This window comes from Vigna umbellata, chromosome 1 (genome assembly GCF_029865625.1).
Source record: "Vigna umbellata cultivar VRB3 chromosome 1, Vumbellata_1.0, whole genome shotgun sequence".
Taxonomy (NCBI): domain Eukaryota; kingdom Viridiplantae; phylum Streptophyta; class Magnoliopsida; order Fabales; family Fabaceae; genus Vigna; species Vigna umbellata.
In genome coordinates, this window is record NC_142165.1 from 92,752,299 (window position 1) to 92,767,378 (window position 15,080).

Consider the following 15,080-nt stretch of genomic DNA (forward strand, 5'->3'; position numbering starts at 1 on the left):
CGGCTCCTGGCAGGCTTCTAGTGGAAGGGACACATGGACGAATCGAACATACACCGGAATGAGAAGGATCTAGAGACTGTATAGGTATGAGACTACACAGTTGAATGATAGCTTAAAGGGATTAATTCCGCATACTGACGAGGGCGGAGAGTGATCGCCGGTGCAAGAAGCACGAAGTACAAGGGGCACTGACAAGGAGCGGCTCTTGGCAGGCTTCCAGTGGAAGGGATACATGGACGAATCGAACCGGAATGAGAAGATCTAAAAACTGTATAGATATACATGATAACTTAAAGAGATTATTTTAGCTACTCATATCACCAAATGCATTTGCTTTCGGTTACTCCATGGTTATTATTTACTTATACTGTTTTTATTGTTATAAACTACTATTCAGAGCATGTGAAAAGTTTATAGTTTTTCAAATGAATTTAAAGAGTCTAAAGATGATAAATATTATTAAAAAATAGTATATTTAATATTAATTTAAAATACTTAAATCATGGTGTCTTTTGAATTGTGATCTAACTACAAATAGTTATATATAGTTATTTGTATGAAACACGGAGTTTTTTGTTTATATAATAGGCATGCATTGTGATCTAATTATAAATAAGTATATAGTTATTTATTATGAAACACGGGTTTTTTCTGTTTATATAATAGAAACGGTTTTAGAAGAGTAAAAGTTAAATTAGTATATAAATTAAAATTTTAGTAATTTTTTGTATTTCATTATCTTTCTTCATTTTTCTATATTATTATTTTAAATTTTTAGATTTCTTTTTTCTTAATTAGTTGATTCGACTTAGAAGGCATCAAAATTTTGGATAATACAATGCTCGTTTTTTTTTCTTAAATGTCTATTTGTTCTCTTTTAGTGATGTATCAGAGCATTGAGATTTGCGGTTGTATGTAAGATCTTAATTTCTCTTACAGTTCTTCAGTAATTCGTACATATCTAAATTTATTAAGCTTTTGGATTCTGTTTTAAGAGAGTATAAATATAGATAAGGAAGGTTATATTGTTATTTAATTATATATATATTGCGTTTTAAAACTTTAGTTGTGTCATTTTAAGTACTTAGAGAGTGAAATTTGGATGTTTATTGAATTTGGTGCAAACGATTGTTTGTGTGTTTATATTATAATGTTTGAAGTTGGTAAGAAATGTGAAATTTATATTTTTGTATTGTGAATTTTGAATTATATATTTAAGGAATTTCTAGTATAATTTACCATATTTATGTGTATATTTGAAATATTTTATCTAACATAATAATTTTAAATGTTTAATGAAAATATATAAAATTTATACGAATAATACTTATCCAAGTAATAACTATCCTGGTTAGTGTTTATTGTGCATTAAGTATTGACTTCATTAATAAGAAAAAACCACACGAACATCCAAATCTAATAAGAGGATTTAATTGTAAAAGCTTGATAAAGGTTACTGTCATTGTATACATACAAATAGAATTACACTATTTTTTTAAGGTAATGCATGGTAAATGAGTGTAAATGTGGTCATAAATAAGTAATACTTTGTTCATAATGAAGTTTTTTTATTTTCATCATGACACTTTCAACTACTTTAACAAATAAAGATCTTCAAAGATAAATAATATCATCGTCTGATAACTTTAATGGAATGATTTTTTTTACTATTATTGACTTTTATATTTTTTTAAGCATATATTTTGTCTTAACAAATTTAAAGAACATGTTAAGATTTGTGCATGTAAAAAATCATAGGAATGATAGAATTTATTAGTTCAATCTATTGTTGGCTCGTAAAAACAATGGGTACGACAAGTTGGACCATCGTCACTGGACAGGATAGAAATCTTAGCTTGTAATATCAAATAGCAATTAAACGACAAGGAAATAAAAATAAAACTTTTTCGTTACAATAAGTTTTTGTTTTAATTAAATTTCTTTCTAGTGTATTTTTACGGTAATATGATTGAAGGAGTAAGAATGGAAATATATTCTGAATATGAAATGAAAAAGGAAGAAAATAATTTAGAGCATATTAGCTTAGAATATTTCTTCCACCTTCAAATAATGACAGCTCCATTTCATAGAAATTGTTTTCCATTATAAATAAGATCTTATTGTTACATTTATCCATATTTATATACAGGAACACTACCTTTGTAATTATCACCCAAAAATATTCCATATGACATTACAGATAACCTTTAAATGGAGACACTACTTGATAACATGTTTTACTTATTCTTTCTTCCTTTTTTTTTATTAATTTTTAATTTCATTATTATTGTTAATTTCTACATTTGGTTGTGGTTCGAAAGGAAATTGACCTGCTGTAAAACTGGTTTTTGCATTGTTTCTCTCCTGCGAGTCATTGAAAAAGAATTAAGTAAGGAAAAACACTGACTTCATGGAGGAATAATATTTAATGTTATATATTTTTCATGTAATATTTAAGGATTTTATTGTAATAATAAAACAAACCAACAAATAATTAGTAAAGTAATATGATTTTCTTTTAAAACATCATTATGTAGGAATGGAAATGGAACAAAATATAAGTATAGTTAGTGGTTACTAATTACATTTTAAAATATCTACTTGTTAGTTGCTGTATACTTATTTGAAAACAATCGCCTATTATTTTTTAGATATATATGTATGTTTGTGGATTTTTGCTTAAAATTTTTAAAAAAATTACTAAAGACAATTACTTTTCTAAATATCAACTGAAATAAAAGTTTGAATGCTGAATTCTAAATATAATTCAAAAACACTAAAATAAATTCTAAAATGCTGAATTATTGGAAGAAGAATATTATGCAAATTTGGCAATGTGATATCCTTTCTTTAAAATTTGAAAACACGATCTAAGATTCAAGAACAAATCAAGATAGATTTTTTTTTAGAAGTGCACAAAAAGAAGAACGATATATATATATATATATATATATATATATATATATATATATATATATATATATATATATATATATATATATATATATATATATATATATATTTAATTTAAATATAAAAAAGTTTCATTTTTGTCCAAGACATAGAAAATTATTAACAGGGATAATGAGATTGGATGATACGAGTTCAACTACATACATACTTTTTTCTCTACGTAAAAGTTCATATACATTTTCATTTTTATCTTCATGCATATGAAATTTGTGTTATATATCAATAAATGGTTATTGATGGTATCATGTATTAATTAAAACAATAAAATTGTGGAGGTTTTAATTGACACTGATCCTATATTATTTAAGAGTCAACATTAAAGTTAATTTAAATAAACATTTCTCTTTCAATCTCCTTATATGTTTAAGAACAAAATTATAAAATAAAATATCAAAGAATAATTAGAAATATTTTAAATAATTGCATAAAAAGAATACAATTACAACTAACTAAAATTTTAAAATAACTATCACTTTTATCAATTTTGCAAACATTGAGATAAAAGTATACGGGATTAAGCAAGCTTAATAAATGTTAAACAAGTTAAATTGTTAATTATTAATAAAAAATAAAAAGAATGTATGTAAAAACTTATAAAATGACATTTTAGAAGTGATAGTGGTTTAAAAATAGTGAGACTCATTTATTTAAATATTAAAAGTTTTAATATAAATAGTTTTGTATGAGTTTCATTATTTTAAAACATTATATCTAGAAATCACTTTACAAAGGTATTTGACTTCTCTTCATAATCATTTCTCTCTCTCATCTAATTGAAGAACTGACCATATGATTGATTTGTTTAGTGAGCTCGTCAATTTAGACTGATCATTTTTTTTGTTTAAGTAAGCTGGGTTTCAAACATTTTTCTGATCTTTTATGTTATTTGTTGCATGTGAGCTTTATTCATTTACATGCGTTTTTTGAGTCATCAACATAAGTCTTATTGATCAGTGATCATAACGGTATTTCTGACCGTTCTTGTGTGTAGGTAGAGCATCCTACAAGTTAGGAAGAGTTTGTTGGTTATAGTCTTTTGAGTTGGGATTGTTCCATTTTGTGTAGCTATTCTGAATTATACTAATCATTCATATTTATGTAGAAAAGAATATTAGGTGAGGAGAGTGGTAGAAGGTCGTGTCATAAGAAATCATAGGATTCTTATGATTGTGAGAGGAACTAACCTTTATATGTTAACTCGATATAGAAATATTTTGGTCACCACAAGTGCATGACTTCACTAGTTTGACTCGATGACACATATTTGGATAAATTGAGTTTTATAAAGTTTTGGTTGGATGTATATTTAAGTGAGAATTGAATGAATCATTTATTATAGTTACATGTTATCTCCTTCACAAACTAGCTTACTTTGTTTTGTGTTTTGTGGTTGATATAATTTTTCTTTTTGCAATGGTCATTGGTACGAGCAAATAAATAAAAGATGTAAGAGAATCTATTTTAGATGAGAAGCCAATTGTCTAAGTTATAAAAAATTTGTAATCATGGTAGTTATAGTTTAAAAAAAATATTATTATAGAACCTTGAAAATGTACTATTATTATATATTTTATTATTATAGTCTTATTTGGACGAATGTATTAATATAAGATATATTTTGGATGAGTATTTTTTTAATAAAAACGTTTTATTTTAATAGTAGTATGCTATTAAAATGAAATGTTAAATTGTGTAATAATATAATAATACAATAAAATTAGAAATAAAGGTAAAAATTTCAGGTTAAACTTATATAAATGAATACTTAAATATATGATGTGATAATAAATTTGTAATAAAAATATTAAAAAGATAAATAATTATATATATAAAAGAATTGTTTAACTAAAAATGAAAAAATAAATGTGTAATAAAAAATTATTCAAATAGAACAAAACAAAGACAATAAAATATGTAAATTATCAAAAAGTATTTTATGAATTTATATAAATGATATTTTCAAAATGAAAATAAAAAAAATTCGTACTTATTTATTTTTATATTAAATTAAAAAATAAATATGATATTCTCCTTACACATACGGATAGTGTCTTTAATCAAATAGATTGAAAAAAATGGGTAGATTAAAAAACTAAAAGATCAATATTTAAATTTTTTAGTAATATTTTAACAAGATGGTGTGTCACTATTTTATTAAAACGACCCATTATAAATTACTCATGTATGTGTAGTTAAAAATGTAAAAAAGAATTCTCAAAGACATTTTTCAAAACTAAATAACCACATGTGCAGATTAATTTATTATTTCTAATGATTTACCGTGGAGCGTGTATAACGTGCCATGAGCGTAGGTGGGAAAGCATTGGTAGGAGTATTTGTTTTTCCACTGGACCAAAACCTGCGGTTTTGCTTTTTCCCAAAAACCTTGCTCCTCACTCCAGGACCCTGATTTGACGTCATAAATTCTTTTAACTTTTTCGAAACGAGATTCTTTTGTCGTTTTCATAAACAAGGGCCCACTTCCCAATACCATCGACGCTTTGGGCCCCACACCCATCATGTTGATGATAATGCATGGCATGACTTGTTCCATAGTTTTATGACTTTGGGAATCGCTTATTTTTAATTAAATTCATTTTTTTTTAATTTTTCACGCAAAGGACAAATTAGAGAGAGCGCTTTTCCCAAAGACTAGTAGTGTACACAGCCACAGCCCACTCTACACGACCCACCTGTTCCCCTTCTTTCAACGCTCTACACGTGCCTATGGTACGTGCCATCGCCCAACACATGTACTTCTCTTTCCCTGCCACCTGTCTTTACATATTCTCCTCGCTACACATTTCTATAATCTTATGTCATCTCATCTCCCTCAAACTCACCAATTTACTGTTACTTCCTTCTTAATTCCTATTTTAAAACAGTACTCTCGCCGATCTAACATAAAAAAATATTATTTTCTTCTCTTCTTAAATTATTTTATTATTCTCCTAAAAATCCCACCAAATGTCTTAATTCTTAGGAAACATAAACAGAACTTTTTTTTATTAAAATACCCAACTTTATATAATTTTAAATAACATTTTAAAATAAAAAAATCTATTTTGAGTTTTAATCAATTCTGAAACCACTGTACCAATATTTATTTTAAAATATTAACGTTGTTTTTAAAATATTTTCATTCGATACTTAACTTGTAGATGGAACTTGGAAGCATTTGGAGTAGTTTGTAAGCAAGGGTCGTATACAAATTGAAAACTGAAACAGTTTCAATACATTGAAAGACAGATCAATAAAAGTATCTCTGCGTTTTACAAGCCAACTTAGCCAATGTATTTTTTTATTTATTTTGTATGTGTGTATTTAACCTTGTTTTTGAGCATTGATCAAAGGATTAAGACATTTGCCAATATCATCTGTTTAATTTACATGATATAATCAATAGTAAGTTGGAATTAAATTAATGTTTTAAGTAGTTGCATAAAGTTAAATCATTAAGCCTGGTTTATTGTTAGATACACTTTGGTAGTGACTAAGCTACATTTTTTGTGTGTCCCGGTTAATTGCACATGAACAGCTATAAACTATATGCCATGTTATTGCTTTATTCATTAATAAAGATTGATAACTTTTTTATTTATTAAAAACGAATATATTCCATTTATGATTCTAGACAAACATTAGAAAAAAAGTGTCATGTATGAGGACATCCAGAAGCTACCCAAAAAACATAGAACTAGAAAGATCTTAAGTCCCTATTTAAGTATGAATTGAAGTGGGGTCTATGGTCTTACTTTTTTAAATTATGAATTATAATAAGTAATTGAGTTTTTTTAATAATACTTAATAAATAAAACTATTCACCTTTAGTATTTTTTTTAGTTTATCTCGACGATTTTTTGTTATGATTTTATTTCAGAGAATTTGAAGAAACATAAATGAATAGATGCTGATTTCAAAGTATTGAAAGAAACCATTAAAGAAAAATATGCTAAGAGAAAAATGACAATTGAAAGTGATAGATGACTTGACATAAATAAAATATTTTTAGAAAAATACAATTTTGTGGTGTTGTTAGCTAACGTTTGATGTGATATGTTGACGATTTTATTTTTGGGAAAATAGATTAATTAGATTATGTTTTCCGATATTAAATAATTTTATAAGTGAAGTAATAGGAGTTGAAAATGACACGTGGCGGTAGATATGAAGAAAGGGAAAATCTGCGGCATTGATGGTTTTCACTCGAAGTTTTGAAAGTTTTAGCAATTACGTGAAGATGTATTCATTGCTGTTAAAATGGTTTTCATTCGAGAGTTAATTTTGTTCGATTTTTCGGATTGAATTTGAAAAAATATAATTTTTATGTAAATTAGTTTTTAATTCGGTTTATTCAGATTAAATTAGTGAAAAGTCATATTATTCATTAATTTATTTAATTTAATTATTTATTATTTTAAGTTTTAATATTAGTAGTTAGTATTTTTTATTATATTATAGATAGAGATTAAAAAAAATGTTTCAAGAGAAAAATATTATAGATTTATCTATTCTAATATTATAAATGGACAAATGATACAAAAATGATTAATATTCAAAACTTATTTGTTCGTCTTTTGTCTTTGTTTTTGGATTACGTTTAGATTGTATAATATTTCTTTTTTGTTTTGAATTGTCTTTTGAGTTTAACATTATTTTATAGTGAAATAAGTGAAATTTATTTAGATTTAAATTAAAAAAATTATAATTTTTTAGTTTGAATCGGATTCAAATTTTTTCAGCTTACTAATAAATAAAATAAATTAGATTAATTCATTAAGTGACCAATCCATAATGAGTCGCACAAGTGAGATTACCCATTTTTTACAACTTTAAATATATCATAAGAAGAGAATTTTGAATAGTGCCTGACAACTCAAACAACATTTACTTTTCTACCATGTTTTGTCCTTTTGACCTCCTAGAAATTTTAATAAAGGTCATATTTTAAAATACGATTTTTTTTTCTACGAAAATTATGTACGACTTACTCCTATTTTATAATCTTGTTAAAGTATATTAATTTCTTATATTTTATAAAACCCTCCATTTACATAAAAATCATGCTTTAAGCATTATAGTAATATTTTTACTGTTAACTAAAAATCATTAAAAGTACACAATTACAATTTAGACTTGTAAAGCCCATATATGATTTTAAACAATTTTGAAAAGAGTGTGTGGTCAACATTCTTATGGTCAAAATTGATGTTTCGAACTAAATAATTGATGTTTTTTTATTCCATATTATAACATTTTAATCATCTTTCTCCTTAAAAATATATATATATATATATATTTGCGTTTGAATGGTGAGTAGACATTAGTTAGGTTTGACCATTGATTTATATAACTATTATTCATTATTTATTGTTATATAACAACATAATCATACATTAAATCTATAAGAAAATTGTTGAGTTTCATACTAAGAATCCTTAGTATTTTTTTTTTCATTTTATAGAAAACAAGATATATTTATTAAATTGACTTATTGAAATAACTGACTAAAAAATTTCTTTCTTCCAAAATATTATAACCTAAACATGTCAATACGATACTCTCTTTATAAATAACTATGTATACAACCACCATTTATCATATTACAACATAATTATCATATATTCTTATCACATAATGTAAGTGTTTGAGAAAAGAGAGAAAACAAGAATTCCACATAAAGCAGAAAGTGAATGAATAGTAGTAGTATAAAGTACAATGAAAGTAAAATATTTATGCAAAAAGGAAGAGAGAAAAAAAAAACAGAATTAACAAACTAACAAACTTATTCTAAAACACTGGAACCGAACGCCTTCCGAGTGTTCAGCCGTTCGGTAGTCTACAGCTGCTCGACAAGATCCTGTTGTCCATAGCCGTTCGATAATCTGCAGTCGTTCGGTGGTCTTTATTTCTCTGCAGCCGCTCGACAAAATCATGTTGTCCATAGCCGTTCGATAATTTGCAGATGTTCGGTGGTATTCAGCTCTTTGTAATTGTTCGGCAAGATGCTGTTGTCCACCGTTCGATAACACCAGAAGAAGAGATCTATGAAGGTCTCTATCACATACATTTCAATTCAATTTATATTTTGTTTCATATTATATATAATTTACACCATAGATTTCAAATTTTACATGTACATAATTAATCACGTCGTAACTTACACAATCACATTAATTTTATCATTCAAAATCATATATTTTAACACAAAATAAATTCTAATAAATTTCAATCATCAATCATCACACTAATAATATTTAAGTATGATAAATATAACAATTCAATAAACTATAAAAAATTAATAGTTGTTTGCCTAGATGTTTGTTCATTCAACAACTTCTTTTAACTCTGGTGTTTTTACTGAATTGTATTACACACAAGGAAAAAAGAGTTACTCAACAATTAAACTTTTTGGATATTGAAAATATTACTGGAATTTTTCATATTTTATGGGATTTTTCTTGCAAATTTTTTATAAAATTTTGAGAGAATAGATTTTTTTTTTCATTTTTTTCAAAGAGTTTTAATTGACAAGTAATTTTTCATGGAAAATTATTTCCTACAAAATTATTAAATTTCCAATTATTTCATACAAAATTTTCTATAAAAAATGTTGTGTACAAAATATTTTGCAAAAAATTAGTTATAATTTTTTTGCAAATTATTTTTCATAACAAAATATGTAAATATTTTCTAAAAAAAGTTGCGAAAAAAATTAGGAGAAAATACTTATTTTTAGTGGTGAAATTATCATCATATGTATTATCCTTGTCAAAACATATAACACTTAGGATATTTTTCAGAGGTACAAAATTTTCCACACAAAAAACTTGAAATATCATAACAAAGTCACATCATAATAAAAATCATCTACCATAATATACTCTAAAATTTAACTAATTATTCTTATTATCACAATTTTTTAACCAAGAAGTTCCAAACTTCATGACTTATTTAAAAAGTTAAATTTATACATAAAATATTTTGATTAATAATCTAAACATATCATTATATTTTTGAACTAAGAAATATCGGTATTTGTGTATAAGTTTCGTATGCACAACCTTAATCCTATACACGAAAAATTTCTCGTAAAACCAACTTAGGAAATAAAGGAAAAAAAATTCTACAAAATGCATGTGATGCACTCGAATATATTTATATACAAAAGATTTAAGGAAAATATAGAAAATGATATTTTAGAGATAATATTTTTTTATGAAATGATGATTTAATAATTTGTTTACCTATTTATATATTTTTAATTTATATAATAAAATGTTTGTATTTCATTCTATTGGAATATTTTTATTAAAAAAAATTCTATCCATAAAGTTTTTATTTATATTTAGATGTAAATAAATTTGAAGTAGTTGATCTGTAACCTTTTTTAAGATTCGAAATATAAAAATTAAGCTAATAATAGTATATAATGCTCAATTGTTTACATTGTAATAGTTAAAAATAAAATTATTTAGATGCTGTAGCGGAGCTTGATGTGACAATGTGGTTATATTAATGTGTACTTTTTAAGTGGGTTTTTCTTAATTATTACTTTTGTGACATGCTCGTAAAGATAAAGAAAGAAAGAATAAAAGATCTCGTATTTTTAGGACACCTACTTCATCTAATAATTGCGATCATTGTTTCCTTTTCGCCCGTGGATTCAATCACTCCTCAACATAACCTCTTTTTCTTACTCTCAATACAAAAATATCATATAAACAAAGATGTATGGTTTAAGAAAAATATAATAAAAGGTAAAGAGTTAAAAAGAAAGAAAGTAAAAGTAACTAATAATTTTTTCTTCTTTTCTCTCATCTTTTTTCTGTACTAATAAACCTCTCTCACTTTCTATTTTTAATAGTTGCTCTCAAGATACCGTTTCCGTAAAAAAGAATTTATTAATATTATATTATTACTAATAGTTAAATACACATTTAAATAATATTTACATTATCTTTTAAAACTTTTTTAAAATAAATTTCTTCTCCATAATGTTCAAGAGCAACTTTAGCACAACTTGATCATGTATGTGAAAGATATATATTAGGCTTAATACCTATTTTGATCTTCGAATGATAACGTTTGTTTAAAATGGTCTTACATTTTAAAAAAAGTTTAAAGAAAAATTTGTCTAAAAACGGTTTACGTTAGTCCTTTTTGTTTATGGCGTTAAAAATCTAACGGTGCAACTGTTCTCATAACCAAAACTGGATGAGGTGTCCAATTTTTGATTGCATGACACACTGAAGTCAATTACCCTTACCTTAATCATAGTTTACGCTGAGGCACCTCAGCATAAACTGATTAGCGTTAGGGTAATTGACCTTAGCGTGCCATGCAATCAATAATTGGACACCTCATCCAATTTTGGCCAAGAGCCGCTGCTCCATTAGATTTTTAACGCCGTAAGTAAAAAGGACTAACTTGAACCATTTTTACACAAATTGAGACATTTTTAAACTTTTTTTAAAATGTAGAACCACTTTGAACAAACGTCCTTATTCGAGGGACCAAAATAGATATTTAGCCTATATATTATTGCTTCAGATTAATCATATTTAATTCCTATTTGGATTATGGTTTTTATCTACGACATGACATAATAACCACATACTCATGAATCTGGTTGCTTGTTATACTAAACATGATAAAGAAAATAATCACATATTAAGGTCATAAATTGACAAGAAAAAAATTAATAACTTTAAGATAAATGAGTTCCAACATATGCATATAGTACTTGAATTTGTTGTGCTTTTGGGTTTACCCTCAACTCAAATTAAATTGGAAACATTTGAAACATAGGTTAATATTAATATAACTAAGTAGATCATATGAAAAAAAAAGAGTATAAAAAAACTTATGTTTGGTAATGGTTGCACCTTTTGTCATAAATGTTGGGAGACTTGAGAATAAAGAGCATGAAGAACAACACAAGGGAAATGCTCTTGCACTGTTTTTTTTTTAATTCATTAAACAACATATGACGTCAGATTTTATAGGGGATCGGGGTCATATCTCATTAGACGTCATATCTGTAGTGGCATTGACATCTAATGGGTACAAAAATATGAATTTCGCACTAGATTTTTTAATGTTCTAAACACCATATGACATCAGTCATCCTACAATCTGACATCTAACGAGATATGACGTTAGCCCCCAAGAGAATCTGACGTCTAAAGGGTACAAGAAATGACCTTCTCCAACTGGGTTTTGTAATGTTTTAAACACCATATGATGTTGGTCACCTTAACTATTCAATGTTTAAAGAAATATGACATTGGTCATTATCTATCTGACGTCAAACTCTTCGAGAACATTACCTTCCAATTGTCTTTTTTAAACGTTTAAAAATCATATGACATTGACATCCCTCCAAACAAACATCTAAAAGTCATATGACATCGATCCCATAGTATCCGACGTTAAACTCTTCAAAAACATGACTTTCAACTGGCTTTTTTAAATGTTTAAAAACTGTATGACATCAGCCCCTCCAAAGAAACTTTAAAGGTGATATAATGTCAGTCTCTCTTAATATCTAGTTTCAAACTTTTCTTTATTTATAAAAAAGATCTTTGATATTTTTTATGTTAGCTTTTTTCTACGTTGGTTGTTGAATGAAAATTGTACATTAATAACTGTTTGGATTAAGGACAAAATAGTGTGATTTGATAAAATTTGAAATGAAAGTTTGTGTATGATATAATTGGTATGATAGTTACTCTTCTACCTTTGAAGATAAGTGTGATTAAAATAAAATTAAAGTTATTTATTTATTTATCTATTTATTTATTATTATTATTATTATTACACATTATATATTATTTTAAGATAATTGTGTATGATATAATTGGTATGATAATTACTCTTCTACCTTTGAAGATAAGTGTGATTAAAATAAAATTAAAGTTATTTATTTATCTATCTATTTATTTATTATTATTATTATTATTATTATTACGCATTATATATTATTTTATGCAACTTTTTCATCTGAGAAATATGATTTCTTCTTCGTCTCCTTCAACCAATTACGAAACTCGAGGGCACTTCCACCACAAACGAATTATCAAGGTGCCTCCATCACCAACGTCCACGCACCACAGTTCCATTGCACCATTGATGAAACCAACTACAGCCACCAACACCTCCTTCAAATGCATTCATTAGATCTAAAAAGCAATGAGCATTTTATAATTTAATTCTTCATTTCCTTAAATCTCTTCTCAATTTACAGAGGATCGTTTTTATCCTATACTCGCAAATCCACACTCGTAATCTCTCCCAAACCAATTTAAAAAAAGAGTGTCATCTATCATTTTTCTTCCTTTCAAACAGTGCTTACCCTGAATCAAACGCACAATGTTTGTGCAATGGGTTGAAAGATGTGAGAATGTGATACCTAAGTTTTGACATTATATTGGATATGGTAAGTGATGTTTGTAAGTTTTGGCATGAAACATGTGACTTGATGCAATAAATTATTATTATGCAAAAACCAATTACACTATGACTTGATACAAATGCAAGAATATATTACAGTATGATATGTTCTTATGTAAAAACAAATAATATAATATAGATAAAAATGTTTTATGTATTATATATTGATTAATTTTTTATATCATATAAATTGCTACAAAAATATTTAAATTAGATAAATATAAAATTGCACTTCTATATCATGTCTCTTATTCATATGGATTACTAGTTAGTGACAAATGTAGGCACGCATAATTTTATTGGTTCAATAGTTCAATTTCAACACGGCTCCATAATATAATATTTATTACGTCCCCAATTCTCCCACCAAACTTTTAATTTATCCCCAAACACGTTATTTAAAGAATCCGTTGGTAAAGTTTTGCACTCTTAAAGAATAAAAATTATCACTAATAATTTTTAAGATAACAATTATAAAATTAATAAATTTACCAGAAATCATAATATGTAATTCAGTAATTAATTCAAATTGTTTTAATTAAATTTATTTTATGTTGTTCTAACCTTTTTCAAATTTCAAATTTTAGAAAAAAGTACTGATTCTCTTAATTACTTTTACTTTCACTTTCTGTCTTTAATCAAGCAAAATTTAATCACAAATAGATCGATTGTGTTTAATAATTTATTTACTGTATGATGATTTTTATTTGATTTAATTTAATTATTTTAATTAAATTTTATTTTTGTAAAATATTATAATATATAGACGATTAAAAACAAATAACATCAAGACATTGTGATATAAATTATATTTAATGCACAAAACAAACAAAAGCCACATAACACTATAATTGTTATAAATACTACGAAAATGATTAAATTGATTCATTTTTAAACTGGACTGACCCATAAAAATCCACTCAAAATTCCATCTTATTGGATTACAAGTGTCAAGCAAAGGGGATCTGAAAATCAGAAAGTGGAAACAGGTGGCTGCAGGAGAGTGACCGTTCGTTGTTGAGGACGGCAGTAGTTAATGCCAAATTTCAAATGTTGTGCCACTTCTCTGCATGCTTACCTTCTTCTCCAAATCTCTGAAATCATTTTCTCCTCCTTCTCTCTAAAAAGATCTTACTTCTCCCTAAGAAATCCTCATCTTGCCTTCCTTCGATCACTACTCAACACCATTTACACTCTTCCGGTGTCAAGGGCTTTCGATTGAACCGATCGGTTTGTGAATCTGAGCTGGTAAGTTTTTCTCTTCACTCAGCCGTTTGGTTTCCTGGACATGCAAACCAAGTTCTGGTTTCATGTGTTGATCACTCTTCTAAAAATAGTGGTTCTGATAGTGTTTTGGTTTTTACTTGGTTTAGTTTGGAAATTGTCGAGCGTTGAGGGTAGAAGGTCTCTGGTAGAGGTGAACCCTATTCTGCAACTATGAACGTTCGGTCATGCTTAGAGGTAAGGGAAACTTATATAATTTGATTTAGATTCTCGTTTTTGAAAGGAAGTATGTTCGTTGATTGCTGAATGAATATGAAATATGGTTGTTACTGCATTGTTGACTGTATGAGTATATGAATATAAGAGATGAGAAACTGGAATGATATTGTGTTTGATGATTTGGTTGATGATGAAATATTGTATGTTGT